We start from the raw sequence: 16,336 nt of genomic DNA, 5'->3' as shown, positions 1-16,336 counted from the left end.
AAACTGCAAATTTTCTCCCTAAAACTGGATGTACATACATGGTTCTGCTGAGTTACTTTTGAGAGACCTGATTCATGTGATTGTGTTATTAAATGAAATTGTATTATTGCTGCATTGACAAGTTATTATAAATATCACTGATATTATTATTCATATTTAACAGATGTGGAAACAGCTTCAATAAGATTAAATATGCAAAATATACCCATTATATGATGACAATAAAACAATACTGGCATTTTTTATTTGGTTTCGTATCACCAGATTTTCTCATACTATATATAAGTATGGGTATTATTTTTAATGTGTTTTTTTAAAACTATTCTCTTTTTGGTTAGAGAGGAAGAAGTAATGCAAGAAGGGCTTGGAATGCATGCAGACTGTATTTACTATAGTTTTATTGCTATAGGGAACCCTTGGTAATTAACACTTCTACCAAGGCAAATCATGGTCCACATTGCAGCTTACGGTCTTTAAGAATTAGCTGTTTGGGGCACTCATGAGTGTTCTGTCCAATATTAGTCAACTGGGATGTTCCAGAAAAATGTGTCATTGCAAATAAGAGATTTTTAAATTCAGTTATCTCTCTATCTATAGATACAGATATAGATGAATAAATATGGATAAATAAGTTTCATTATACTTATCTCTTCATTCTAGGATGCCATGTTATTTTGCTTGATTTTTGAATAGTGATACTACTATTCAGAATATCATCTATCTTTAAAGGTTTGTGTTAACTGACAATTTGATAAGCATGAAATTAATGCCTCTAATCAAGTCTTACATGAAAAGATTGAATATCCTATGATCAAATGCAGATTTCTCAGTCACTTCATTAGTGATCTCCCTCCACAGCTGACAATAATCCATTTGCACTTACTGTCCTAGTCATTAAGAAAGTTCTGATGGAGACAATGTAAATCGAAAAATTCTATGTTCACTTTTTTCTCTTTACTTTCTGTTTTTTTTTCCACTCTTGATTTTTCCCCTTTTTTCTGATTGCTCTCTCTCAAAATAAAACATAAAGAAATGTGTGTTTTTAAAAAAGTATTTTACATGTATAACCAGAAAAAATAAAATATATTAATATATTAAAAATTCTCAGAATATATCTAAGAGCACATGTTTATTTATATATTCCAACCTATCCAGAAGGATATCATAAAAGTTATTGTCTAATATTCGGCTAAATCAAAGTTTGTGAAGCATTTTTATTCACTTCATTTACCACTGTATTGGTTCTACCAAAAGGGAAATGAAGATTTATGTCCTGGCATTTAAAAAAATTATTTATTATTTTATTTTTTCTCAATTATGTGTGAAAAACATTGTAAGCATTTATTTCCTAACTTTTGATTTCAAAATTTTCTCTCTTCTTCCCTTTCCACCTCTCTCCATTGGGAAGGCAATTTACTATAGGTTAAATATGTGTAGTCTTACATAACACATTTTCATATTACTCATGTTGTGAAAGGAAATATAGACCCCCCCAAAAAAAATCTAAAGAAAAATAAAGGTGAAAAAGTATGTTTCAATCTATATTCAGATGCTATCAGTTCTTTCTCTGGGAATGGATAGCATTTTCATCATAAGTGATTCAGCGTAGTCTTATATTGCTAAGAGTAGTTAAGCCATTTACAAGTAATTACAGTACAAAATTTCAGTTCTTTGTATATAATACATTTTGCTTTGTTTCATCTTGTGCTAGTCTTTGCAGGATTTTCTGAGAGCATCCTGATCATCATTTCTTATAGCACAATAGTAATTCATCACGATCAAATAGCACAATTTGTTTGGCCAATTGATGAATATCCCCTTAATTTACAATTCTTTGCCCCAAGAAAAGAGGTGTTACAAAGAGTTTTTATACATAGGCCTTTTTCCTTTTTTATGTCGTTTGAGATAGTGAAATAGTAGTGGCATTGATATTCCAAAGGGTATACAGGGTTTTAAACCTTTTGGGCACAATTCCAAATTGTTCTACAGGATGGTTAAAACAGTTCACAACTCCACCAACAGTTCATCAATGTGTTGCCAGTGTTCTGTTTTATTAGTAATCTAATGGGTATGACATAATACCTTAGAATTCTTTTAATTTCCCTTTCTCCAATCAAAACTTATTTAAAATATTTTTTTCCAAATAACTATAGTTTTGACAACTTCTTCTGAAAACTGTTAATGCCTTTTGATAATTTATCAATTGTGGAATGACTCATAAATTTGACTCAATTCTCATTTGAGAAATAAATGTCTGAAGTCAGATTTGAACTCAGGTCCTCCTGACTTCAGGGCTGGTTCTCTATCTCTTACACCACCTAGCTGCCCCTAAATATTGTTTTTTTATCAAAGAAACATGCTTCATTTTTTTCATAGTTGCTATTGCTAACCTGCTTTTTTCTCCAACCTCTCCCCCATTATTCTATTCTATTTCTCTTCCTAGTGCTCCTTCACAAAAGGAGCTTCTGAAACCATCTCCACTGACCTGCTTTTCCTTCTATTGTCTCTCCACACCTTCTATTATCCCCTTTCCCTGACACTTTCTTTTAGGGTAAGATAGAATCTTATACTTACCTGAGTTTATGTTATTACCTAGGAGCCAATTTTGATTAAATTATGCTTAACATGTTTTCTACCTTAAAGCTCCCCTATACCTTCCCATAGTAAATGTTTTTTCCTTGATTCTTTTCAGTAAGACAATTTAACTTACCTTATCCCTTTCTTTGAATGCATTCTCTGTTAGCATGCATTAATTTTATAGTTATACATATCATACATTTATATTCAAATAATGTCTATATCCTCTGTCTGCATATACTCATTCTAATTTTCCTAATTATGAGAAAATTCTTGAGATACAAATATCATCTCACTATGTAGAATTGTAAACAGATCAACCTTATTAAATAGGGATTTAATGATTTTCTTTTCTTGTTTACCTTTTTTAGGTTTCCCTTATATTTGTAAATCAAATTCTATTCATCTCTGCTCTTTTCATCAAGAAGGCTTGAAAGTCCTCTATTTCATTGGATGTTCCATTTTCCATGAAAAGATAATACACTTTTTTCCTGTGTAGATTATTCTTGGATGTAATCCTATTTCTTTTGTCCTCTGCAATATCATTTCTAAGTTCCCTGATCTTTTAACATAAAAGCTGTTAAATCTTCTGTTATTCTGACTGTACTTTTGTGACACTTGAATTGTTTCTTTCTGGCTTATTGTATTATGTAATATTCTCTTCTCTAAAATATAATGTTCTCTGGGAACAGGTTTCTTGGGGAACTTCTGGGAGCAGTCTTTGTTTCAGTTTAGAGTAATCACCCCGAATGCCTCCAGGAATTAAAGTACAAATCATTTATTGTCTCCTTCCTTGGGCCTGGTTACCTTTCTTAGAGATCTATCTCTCTCCTTGGTTCCAAGAGCTCCTGCTGCTAATCCTTTGCCTCTGCTCCAGCCTCCAGCCAGCACAAAGGTAGAAGATGGAATGAATCTGTCTCCGCCTCTGAGAGTGGGCTTGTCTCTTAGTGGGCTTGCCCTTTAGTGCTCCTTATATATGCTCTCTTAAAGGTATGAATCTTATGGAACTCTAATTGTTAAGTACCATGCTAAATTAGATAATTATTGTCTCTATCAATTCCAATGACTTAGCACCTTGTAAGAAATCTAACAGTATTATATTCTCCTTGACTTAGGAGCTCTGAAACTTAGCAAACATATTCATAAAAATTTCTATATTGGTATGTAATTCTGAAATTCTTTCAAAGTCTATTTTACTCTGTGGTTCCAGAATATCAGATAAATTTTTCCCGATAAATTTTAAAAAAATATTTTCTTTTTCTGGTCCTGGATTTGAAGCAATTCAATAATCTTTAAGTTAACCCTATTAGATCTCTCTTGCAAGTTGTTATTTTTCTAATATTTCAAAAAATCAATTTTTTCATTCCTTTTGTTTTGTCTGATTCTTGATGTCTTATAAAGTCATTAGTTTCCATTTGGTCAATTCTAATTATTTTTAATTAAATCACATTTTTAATTCACATTTGTTGTGAATCATGTTGGGGTAAAAAATCAGAACTAAGAGGAAAAACCAAAGAATAAAAAGAAAAAAGCAGTTAAAAGAAGTAATTATAGCATGTATTGATTTACATTCAATCTCCTGAGTTCTCTTTCTGGATGCAGATGACATTTTCTATCCAAAGTTTATTGGGATTTCCTTGGATCACTAAACCATTGAAAAGAACTAAGTTTTTCATAGTGGATCACCACACATTCTTGCTGTTCTTGTCTACAAAATATTTATGGTTCTGCTTGTTTCACTAAGCATCATGTTCATGAAAATCATTCCAAGCCTTTACAGACCAGTTTTTTTATTATTTTTATGGAACAATCATATTCAATTATCTTCATATACCACAACTTATTCAGTCATTCCACAGTTGAAGAACATCTATTCATTTTCCAATCCTTTGCTATAACAAAAAAGAGTTGCTACAAACATTATGTACATGTGGGTCCTTTTCCCACTTTTATGATTTCCTTGGGATGTAGACCTAATGGTTGAATCATTTCACAACTCCACCAACAATGCATTAGTGTCCCACTTTTCTCACAACCCCTTCCACATTAATTACTCTTTTTCCTGTCATTTTTGCCAATCTGAAAAGTGTGAGGTGGTACCTCAGAATTTTTTAAATCTGCATTTTTTTCTAATCAATAGTAATTTTGAACATTTTTCCAAATAACTATAAATAGCTTTAATTTTATCATCTGAAAATCATCTGCTCATATCCTTTGAGCATTTATCAGTGGTCAAATGGGCAATGCTTTTTATTCTTATAAATTTAACACACTTTTTTATATATTACAGAAAAGAGATCTTTATCAGAAACATTGATTTTAAACATTTTTCCCAGTTTTATACTTCGATTTAATCTTGTTTCTGATGGTTTTGTTTGTACAAAATCAAAGTTGCTCATTTTGCATTTCACAATGTTCTTCATTTCTTTATTTGTCATAAAGTCCTATCTTCTCCCAAGATCTGATAACTTTTCTAATTTGCTTATGGTATCATCAATTTTACACAAACCATGCATCCATTTTTACTTTATTTTGGTATGGGATATATAATATATAGATCTATGCTGAATTTCTGACATATTTTCCAGTTTTCCCAGCAATTTTTTTGTCAAATAGTATGCTCTCATTCCAGGAGCTGCACTTTGGGGTTTAATGAAGTACTAAATTACTATAGCCATTAATTATTGGGTTGTATATATTTAAACTACTCTTAGCCAATACCAAATATTTTTGATAACTGCTGCTTTTTAATATATGACTGCTGCTTTTTAGGTCTGGTACTACTAAGTCACCATCCTTTGTATTTTTTTTTTCTTTAATTGATTCGATATCCTTGACTTTTTATACATTCAGATGAATGTTATTATTTTTTCTAGCTGTACAAAATAACTTTTTGTAGTTTTATTGGTATGACATTAAGCAAGTAGAACAATTTAGGTAGAATTGTAAATTTTTATTATGCAAGCTTGGCCTACCCATGAGAAACTTATTTTTTTTTCAATTGTTTAGATTTGTTTACTTTCATGAGAAGTGTTTGCAGTTGTGTTCATAAAGTTCTTTTTGTTTTTTTGGAAGACAAATGGACAAATATTTCATTTTCAATAGATATTTTAAATGGAATTTCTCTTTCTCTTGCTGTTGGGGTTTTTAAATAATATATAGAAATGCTGATGATTTAAGTGGGTTTTTATAAAATGTAGTTTTGCTAAAGCTGTGAGTGGAGTTGAATGCTTTTCTATGATTTTATAAGTATTTCATTATATCATCTGTGAAAAGTGAGTTTTATACCCTCTCCTTTAATTACTTTTTCATTTCTTTTTGCTAAATTCCACATTTCTAGTACAACATGGAACAATACTAATGATAATAGTCATCCTTGTTTCACCCCTGATCTCACTGGGAATGCATTCAGCTTTTCTCCATTACAAATAATGCTTGCTGTTTATTTTAGAAATATGGTGCTTATTATTTTAAGGAAAGCTCCTTTTATATCTTTGCTTTTCTTAATATATATTGGGTTTTGTATTTTGTGAAAAGCCTTTTCTATGAAGATTATCAGATGATTTCTGTTGGTTTTGTTATTGATATGATCAATTATGGAAATATTTTCTTTTTTTAATAATTATAACTTTTTATTGACAGAACCCGTGCCTGGGTAATTTTTTCACAACATTATCCCTTGCACTCACTTCTGTTCCAACTTTTCCTCTCCCTCCCTCCACCCCCTCCCCCAGATGGCAAGCGGTCCTATACTTGTTAAATATGTCATGTATATCCTAGATACAATGTATGTGTGCAGAACCGAACAGTTCTCTTGTTGCACAGGAAGAATTGGATTCAGAAGATAAAAATAACCCGAGAAGAAAAACAAAAAATGCAAACAGTTTACATTCATTTCCCAGTGTTCTTTCTTTGGGTGTAGCTGCTTCTGTCCATCATTGATCAATTGAAACTGAGTTAGATCTCTTTGTAGAAGAAATCCACTTCCATCAGAATACATCTTCATACAGTATCATTGTTGAAATATATAATGATCTCCTGGTTCTGCTCATTTCACTCAGCATTAGTTCATGTAAGTCTCTCCAAGACTCTCTGTATTCATCTTGCTGGTGGAAATATTTTTTCCTAATATTTAACCAACCCTGCATAACTGGTGTAAAATCTCAGGTTGGCCTAGAATTTTCTTTCTTTTTTGCTCTTCCTAGTTTAGATATCAGTTTCATATTGTGTTGTACAAAGAATTTGACAGGACTCTTTCTGTACTTGTTTTTCCAAAGACTTTGTATGGTATTGTAATTAATTGATTTTTTTAAAGTTTTGGTAGAATTTACTTGTAAATTCATCAAGCCATTAAGATTTTTATTCTTAAGCAGTTAGTTGATGGCCACTTTAATATCTTTTTTAAAAATAGGACTACTTAAGCAATTTATTTTCTCATCTGTTCATCTGAGCAATTTATATATTTTCAAATATTCATTCATTTTCTTTGATTGTCAGACTTGCTGCCATACAGTTTGGCAAAAGAGCCCCTAATTATTGTTTTAATTTCTTTTACATTGGTGCTAAGTTTACCCTTGCCATTTTTCATGCTTCTAATTTGGCTTTTTTTGTTCCTTTTTCTAAATAAATTAACTAAATTATTTTGATGTTTTTATCTTAAAAAACAACTCTTAGTTTTATTAATTTGTTCAATACTGTTTATTTCAATTTTATTAATCTTTTCTTTGAGTTTCTGAATTTCTAATTTGGTGTTTTATTGGGAGGTTTAATTTGTTCTTTTTCTAGATTTTTTTATTTACATGGCCAATTCATTGATCTTTTCTTTCTCTATTTTTTTCATATAATTATTTAGAGATATAAGATTTCCCCTAAGAACTGCTTTGACTGTATTCAATAGCTTTTGGTATATCATCTCTTTATTGTGATTCTCTTAGATTGCCTCGGGATTTGTTGTTGACTCATTCATTCTTTAGAATTAGTTTATTTAATGTACAATTGGTTTTTAAACTATCTTTCTTTGATTCTTTATTGAATATAATTTTATTGAATTGTAGTTTTAAAAGGAAGCATTTCCTATTTCTGCCTTTTTGCATTTGATTGTGAGGTTTTTATATCATTATGTAAAGTCAGTTTTTATGTAGGTGAAATGTTCTGCAGAGAAAAATGTGTTATTATTTTCTGTCCTCATCTAATTTTCTTCAGATGTCTATTATATCTAAATTTTTGCAGATTCTGTTAGCCTCCATGGTTTCTTTCTTGTTTATTTTGTTATTAGATTTGTCTAATTCTGAAAGAGGAAGATTGAGGTCTTTCATTGATATGGTATTGTTGTCTATTTCTTCCTGTAACTGGCTTAATATCTTCTCTAGGAATCTGTATACTTTAATACTTGATGCATATACATTTAATATCATTACTAATTAATTGTGCATTGTACCCCTTAATATAATGTACTTTCCTTCCTTATCTCTTTTAATTATCTATTTTAATTAGATCTATCTTGTGTTCTGTTGGTTTTCTGGAGGTCTTGGAGCAGCCTTCATTTCAATAGATTAATCACCATAAGAATAACCAGGTGATAAAGTCCAAATCCTTTATTATCTCCTTCACAGTCTAGTTTCCTTGGCTGGGGTCCAGCAAGCTTTCTTGAAAGCCTTTCAGTCTCAGTGGGGAGAGCAGGAGGACAGGCCACCATGAGGCTGATGAAGATGGAATGAATCTCTCTTCTTGGCTTCAAGAGCTTGAACTCCCTACTCCAGTCCTCTTGTCTTCTCTGGCTCTGGCTCTGAGCTTTCTGAGTCTCTCTTTGGCTCTGACCCTGGCTGTGTTTGTCCCAGCTTTATATGCTCTATTTTAATTACATCATAGGTGTAAATCTTGTAGAACTATATTAAGTACTAAGTACATATACGGAACTAGAGAATTATTAATCACCATGTTAAACTAGATAACCATTGACTTTATCAATTCCACTGACTTAACACCTTGTAAGAATCCTTGTTTTAAATATGAGTGCTGTCCCATGACACTATTTGATATCAGAATTGTTACTCCTGTTTTTTTATGCTTCAGTTGAAACACAATAAATTCTTTTCCAGCCTTTTACCTTTACTCTGTACATATCTCTCTGTTTCAAAAGTAAATGTTGGAAACAACATATTGTAGGATTCTAATTTTTAATCCACTCTGATATTCCTTTAGCATTTGTATAGTAGATTTCATCCCATTCACATTTACAGTCATGTTTGCCACCTCTTTTTTTTTTTTTCCTCCTTCCTATTTTCTTTCCTGAATATACTTTTGTACTCTCTTTCCACCCTTTTTCTTCATGGTATTGTTTTGTTTTTAGCACACCACACCCCTTACCTTCCCTATCTTTTACCACCCCTCCCCCCTTCTATTACCTGCTTTTCTTAGTATTTCTGCTTATATCTAGTAATTATCTTTTCTTTTCCCATTTTCCTCCTACTTCTTTACAGGGTAAGACAAATTTCTATACCCAAATAATTGATTATGTTATTCCCTCCTTGAAACAAAACTCATGAGATCAAGTTTCATACAATGTTCACTCCCTTCTTTCCTTCTACTGTAATGGATATGTTGTGCCTTTTTATATGATCTAATTTGCCCCATTATACCTTCCCTTTCCTCTTCTCCCAGTACATTTCTTTGTTCTTCCCTTGTCTTCTTCTTTAATATTGTCACATCAGAATCCATTAAGAAAGACTGCATCCATACAATGCCCCTCCCTAACTGTCCCAATAACAGATACATTTCTCAGAAGTTACAGATATTATTTTTCCCTTTCAGGTATGGAAACAATTTAACCTTTAAATAATATGTATTTTCCTCCTCATGTCACTCTTGAGTCCTGGGTTTGATAATAAAATTTTCTGTTTAGTTCTGTTTTTATTTTTTTCAATACAAATGATTTAAAACAAAACAATCAACAACTATAGCAACCTAATGTTTGACAAACTCAAAGACCCCAGCTTTTCAGATAATAACTTACTGTTTGACAAAAATTGCTGGGAAAATTAGAAACTAATATGGCAGAAACTAGGCATTGATTCACACTTAACACCGTACACCAAGATAAGGTCAAAATGGGTTCATGACCTAGGCATAAAGAATGAAATTATTAATAAATTAGAGGAATACAGGATAGTTTACCTCTCAGACCTGTGGAAGAGGAAGGAATTTATGACCAAAGAAGAACTAGAGATCATTACCGATCACAAAATAGAAAATTTTGACTATACCAAACTGAAAAGGTTTTGTACAAACAAAACTAATGCAGACAAGATGAGAAGGGAAGCAATAAACTGGGAAAATATTTTTACAGTCAAAGGTTCTGATAAAGGCTTCATTTCCAAAATATATAGAGAATTGACTCTAATTTATAAGAAGTCAAGCCATTCTTCAATTGATAAATGTCAAAGGATATGAATAGACAATTCTCAAATGAAGAAATTGAAACTATTTCTAGCCATATGAAAAGATGCTCCAAATCATTATTAATCAGAGAAATGCAAATTAAGACAACTCTGAGATACCAATACACACCTGTCAGACTGGCTAGAATGACAGGGAAAGGTAATGCAGAATGTTGGAGGGGATATGGTAAAACAGGGAAACTAATACATTGTTGGTGGAACTGTGAATCCATCCAACTATTCTGGAGAGCAATTTGGAACTATGCTCAAAAAGTTATCAAACTGTGCATACCCTTTGATCCAGCAGTGTTACTACTGGGCTTATATCTCAAAGAGATCATAAAGAAGGGAAAGGGACCTGTATGTGCACGAATGTTTGTGGAAGCCCTTTTTGTAGTGGCTAGAAACTGGAAACTGAGTGGATGCCCATCAGTTGGAGAATGGCTGAATAAATTGTGGTATATGAATATTATGGAATATTATTGCTTTGTAAGAAATGACCAACAGGATGATTTCAGAAAGGCCTGGAGAGACTTACACGAACTGATGCTGAGTGAAACAACAGGGCCAAGAGATCATTATATACTTCAAGAACAATACTATATGATGACCAATTCTGATGGATCTGGCCATCCTCAGCAATGAGATGAACCAAAAAAAAAATCAGTTCCAATGGAGCAGTAATGACCTGAAACAGCTACATCCAGTGAAAGAATTCTGGGAGATGACTAAAAACCATTACATTGAATTCCCAATCCCTATATTTTTGCCCACCTGCATTTTTGATTTCCTTCATAGGCTAATTGTACAATATTTCAGAGTCTGATTCTTTTTGTACGGCAAAATAATGGTTTGGCCATGTATACTTATTGTGTATCTAATTTATATTTTAATATATTTAACATCTACTGGTCATCCTGCCATCTGGGGGAGAGGGTGGAGGGAAGAAGAGGAAAAACTGAAACAAGAGGTTTGGCAATTGTCAATGCTGTAAAGTTACCCATACATATAACCTGTAAATAAAAGGCTATTTAAAAAAAAAGAAAGAAAGAAAGAAAGAAAGAAAGAAAGAAAGAAAGAAAGAAAGAAAGAAAGAAAGAAATGATTTAAAATCTTTTACTCCATTGAAGATCCATCTCCTCCTCTGAAAGGCAATTCTCAGTCTGGCTAGGTAGTTAATTCTTGATTGTAATCCCAGGTTCTTTGCCTTCTGGAATATGGTGTTCCAGACCTTCTGTTCCTTTATTGTAGATACTGAGAGATTCTGGGCAATCCCGATTGTTGTTCCTTCATTTGCTTTTGTCTGGTAGCTTGCAGTATTTTTTCCTTTCAAATTATAATTCTGAAAATTTGCAAGAATGTTATTTGAGTTTTCCTTGTCGTATCACTTTCCAGAGGTAGTTGATAGATTTTTTTCATTGACTATTTCCCCCTCTGTTTCTAATATATTAGGGCAGTTATCCTTTATGATCTCTTGAAGAATGCTCTTTTGTTGGTCATGGACTTCACATAGACCAATGACATTTAAATTGTCTCTCCTGTGATGCTTAGTGAAATGAGCAGAACCAGGAGATCATTATATACTTCAACAACGATACTATATGAATACGTATTCTGATGGAAGTGAATTTCTTTGACAAAGAGATCTAATTCAATTTCAGTTGATCAATGATGGATAGAAGCAGCTACACCCAAAGAAAGAACACTGGAAAATGAATGTAAACTGTTTGCATTTTTGTTTTTCTTCCCGGGTTATTTTTACCTTCTGAATCCAATTCTCCCTGTGCAACAAGAGAACTGTTAGGTTCTGCACACATATATTGTATTTAGGATATACTGGAACATATTTAACATATATAGGACTGCTTGCCATCTAGGGGAGGGGTGGAGGGAGAGAGGGTAAAGATCGGAACAGAAGTGAATGCAAGGGATAATGTTGTAAAAAATTACCCTGGCATGGGTTCTGTCAATAAAAAGTTATTATAATAAATTTAACAAAAATAAAAAAAATAAATTGTCTCTCCTGGATCTGTTTTCCAGGTCAGCTGTTTTTCCAATGAGATTGTTCAGATCTCAAAATGAGACAAAAAGGAGATTTTTCCAATGAGAAATTTTCTTCGATTTTGTCATTGTTTGTACTTTGACTGATTCTTAATGTGTCACACAATCATTTACTTACATTTTCCCTGTCATAGATTTAATGTATGATTTTCTTCAGTTTGCTTTTATATCTCTTATTTTCATTTTGATTCATTCTACTTTTGAAGGTGTTTTCTTCAGTGGACTTTTTTTTTTTTTTTGCATTGGGGCAATTGCACTTTTTAAGGAATTGTCTTCCTTTTTCAACTTGTTGACTCTCTCTTGCATACTTCCAATTCCTTTTCTTTTTTTCCTTCTATGACTCTTATTTGATGTGTAAAGTTTTTTATAAGTACTTGCAAGAAGCTTCTTTGGACTTGAGACAAATTGATATCATTCTTTGAAATTTTCTTTATAGATATTTTGTCCTTGTATGAATTAAGAGTTTTGATCTTTCCTGTCAGTACAGTAGCTTTCTATGTTCAGGGTTCTTTTCTGTTTCTTGCTCATTTTCTTTCTTTTCTTTGTATCTGTCTTTTATTTTATGGTGGAATTCTACCCCTGGCGTAAAGGGTGTATATATATATATATATATATATATATATATATATATATATACCAAGCTTCCCATGAATCTTTAAGTCATGGCTTTGAGCACAGGGACTCCTTGTTGTGTGAAGAGGATAGCTTTACCTGTTCTTTCCAGGAAAAGTCTGGTTTCCAAGATTTTGCCTTCAGAAGTGGGACTGGAGGATGCCCCACTAGTCTCTCCCATTACTGTATCAGGATCAAGTGTTTCAGTTGCTGATATCCTGGGATTAAGGCCCTCTTATTGGCTTTTCAAGACTGTCTAATCTGGGTTGAATAATGTTTTCACTGAAGTGAATGACTTTTCTTGAAGTTTTTCTAGTCTGTCTTGAGCTGGAGAATGGTTTCATTCCATGAGACTCTATTCAGAGGCTTGGTTTCATGTGATTTTTAAGGGAAACTGGCAGAGCTTGAATAGCCTCTTGGCTTCACTCTGTCATCTTGGCTCCATTCCCAGACATTGAGACATGTTTTTAAATCAAATTAAAACTGCCTGATATTCTCTTTTTAGCCAAATAATATGAGATTATGGTTCAAAAATTGCTCATCACCATCCCTTCTTTTTCTTATCTGTAATAGGTCTTTTTTGCACTTTCATGTTATGTAATTTATCCCATTTTACCTCTCCTTTCCTCTTCCAGTACAATGCCTTTTCTTCTCCAGTTTTTTTTTTAATATATATCCTCACAATAAAGTCAAATTACACTTACACATTCTATGTATACCCCTAACAAAGATATAGTTCTAAGCAATTACACATAGCATCTTTCCATGTAGGAATATAAACATTTTAACCTTTAAAAATATGTTTTTCTTCATTCCTGTTTTACCTTCTTATGTTTGTCTTGAGTTCTCTATTTAAAGTTCTATATTTTCTATTTAGCTCTTGTCTTTTTATCAAAAATAAGTCAAAATCTTCAATTTCATTTAATGTCTACTTTTTCCCCTAAAAGATAATGCTTAGTTTGCCTGGATAGTTGATTTTTGGCTACAATCCAAGCTACTTTGCCCTCTGGAATATCATATTCCAAAACCTTTGATCCTTTAAAATGGAAGCTTCTAGTTCCTGTGTAATTCTGAATATGACTGTTTGATGTTTGACTTGTTTCTTTCTAGCCTCTTGCATTATTTTCTCTTTGATCTGATAATTCTCGAATTTAGCTACAATATTTCTTTGTGTTTGCTTTTCTGGGTCTTTTCTTTCAGGAGATGATTGATGGATTCTTTCAATGGCTGTTTTACTCTCTGGTTCTAGGATGTTAGGGCAGTTTTTGTTGATGATTTCTAGAAAGATGTTGTCTAGGCTCTTTTTTTCATTGTTATTTTAGATAGTCCAATAATTCTCATTGTCTCTCTGGGATCTATTTTCTATGATCAATTTTTTTTTTTCAATGAGGTATTTCACATTTGTATTTTTTTATTTTTTGCTTTATTTGACTAAATCTTGATGTCTCATTGAGTCATTCACTTCCATTTGTTCAATTCTAATTTTTAATGAAATATTGTCTTCAATTAGCTTTTTTATCTCCTTTACATTTTTCTGATTTATCTTTTAAATGGGATGTTTTGTTCATTGGAACTTCTCTGGTTCAATTGTATTTTTCCCTTTCATCAATTCTGTTTTTCAAGTAGTTATTTTTTTCCCATTTTGCCAAATTTTTAAGTTATTTTAAGTAGTTGTTTTAATCAGACATCTATATGTTTCCTTTCCCGAACTCTCCTACAAAGTTCTCCTTTCTTTTCCCCATTTTTCTTCTAAACATATTTTAAGATATTTTTGATGTCTTCCAAGAGAACCTTTTGAGTTGGAGACCAACTCATATCACACTCTAAGTCTTCTTCTGAAGGTGGTGACATTTTTCCTTTAACATACCCAGGGTTTGAAGTCTCTTCTTCCCAGTCTCCATAATTGCTATATATGGTCAGAGTTCTTTCTGCATTTTTGCCCATTTTCAAAGGTTCATATCAACTCTTAGGGTAAAGGGGAGATTGCCTTGAGCTTCCTCAACAGGAAGACAGGGGTCTTACACTGCTCTGTGGTCATTGCTGCTGGCTTTCTTCCCATGCTAAATGGGTGGGGCCAAGTTCCACTTGATATACTGGAGGTCAGAGATTCACTATTTGCTTTTTGTGGTTTAGTTGATAGTCTCACAGTTAATCTGCTTATATATTGGCTGCTGAACCAGGACAGAGTAGCTAATGCTGCTATATTTTGGCTAAGATCCTTCCATTAGATTCTCTGCAGGGGCCTTTCCACCCTGGCTTTCTCTGTACTACATGTGTGTTGAGCTATGTCCCCTAGGGCCCAATTCAAACAGATTTTACCAGAAGTTCTTCCAAGATGTCTTCTACTGGAAATTTGTAACACACCAAATATTTGTTAGATTATTCCAGTAGAAAATTTATTCAGAGGCTTGATCTGGTATTGATTCTGGGAGAAGTCAGGAAGAGCTCAAAGTCCTGTCTACTCTTCACCAACTTTGCCCCACTCCTTTTGATATGATTATTAAAATAATTAAGGGGAAAAGGGATTGTACTGGGAAAAGAGAAAAGGGAGAGGAAGAATGGGGTAAATTATATCACATGAAGAGACATGAGAGACCTATCACAGCAGAAGGAAGAAGAGAAAGGGTGAGTGTTGTTTGAATCTTACTTTCTGCAGAATTTCCTCAAAGAGGGAATGAAATACAAACTCAGTTGTATAGTGTAATCTATCTTACCATATAGTGCAGTAATAGGAGAAAGTGGAAAAAAAGCAGTTGGAAAACTGATCGAAGAAAGGCCAGAATTAGGAAGAGAAAGATAAAGGAAAATGGAGGGAGCTTGATAGAAGGGCAAGGCAGTGGTAGGAAGCAGGGTGAGGAGAAATCAGGGTAAAAAGAGAGAGAACAATATGCAAGGTAAAAGTGGGATGAAGGCAAATACATAATTCGAAATCATAACTGTGAATTTAAATGGGATTAATGCTTCCATAAAGTGGAAACAGATAGCAGAGTGGATTAAAAAACATAATTCTAGAATATGCTTAAAAGAAACACATTTGATATAAAGAGATATACACATAATAAAGGTAAAAGGCTGAAAAAGAATGTTTCAGGCTGAAGTAAAAGAAAAAAAAAAAGAAGGCAGTAGCAATTCTGTTCTCAGATAAAGGAAAATTTAAAATATATCTAATTAAAAGAGAAAGGAAGGAACTTATTTCTTGCTAAAAGGTATCAAAGACAATGGAGTAAATCAATATTAAAATAGATATTCTCCAAGTGATATTGCATCCAGATTCTTAGAGGAGAACTTAAGTGTGTTACAAGAAGAAATAGACAGCAAAACTTTACTAATGGAATACTAAACCTTCCTTCTCAGAATTAGGTAAAGGTAACGACAAAATATACAAGAAGGAAATTGAAAAGATAAATAAAATTTTAGAAAAAAAAAAACATAAGCTTCTGAAGAAAGTTGAATGAGTATAAAAAAGAATACACATTTTCTCAGTGGTATATGACCTTATCATGTAAAATTCACCTCAATTGAATATAGAAAAGCAAAATATGTTCAATGCATCCTTTTCTGATTATGATGCAATCAAATTACATCTATAAAGGGCCAAAAGAAATACAGACCAAACACTGTGTGGAGATAAGACAATTTGATTCTAATGA

The sequence above is a fragment of the Sarcophilus harrisii genome, chromosome 3, assembly GCF_902635505.1.
Source record: "Sarcophilus harrisii chromosome 3, mSarHar1.11, whole genome shotgun sequence".
NCBI lineage: Eukaryota > Metazoa > Chordata > Mammalia > Dasyuromorphia > Dasyuridae > Sarcophilus > Sarcophilus harrisii.
This window is presented reverse-complemented; position numbering follows the sequence as displayed.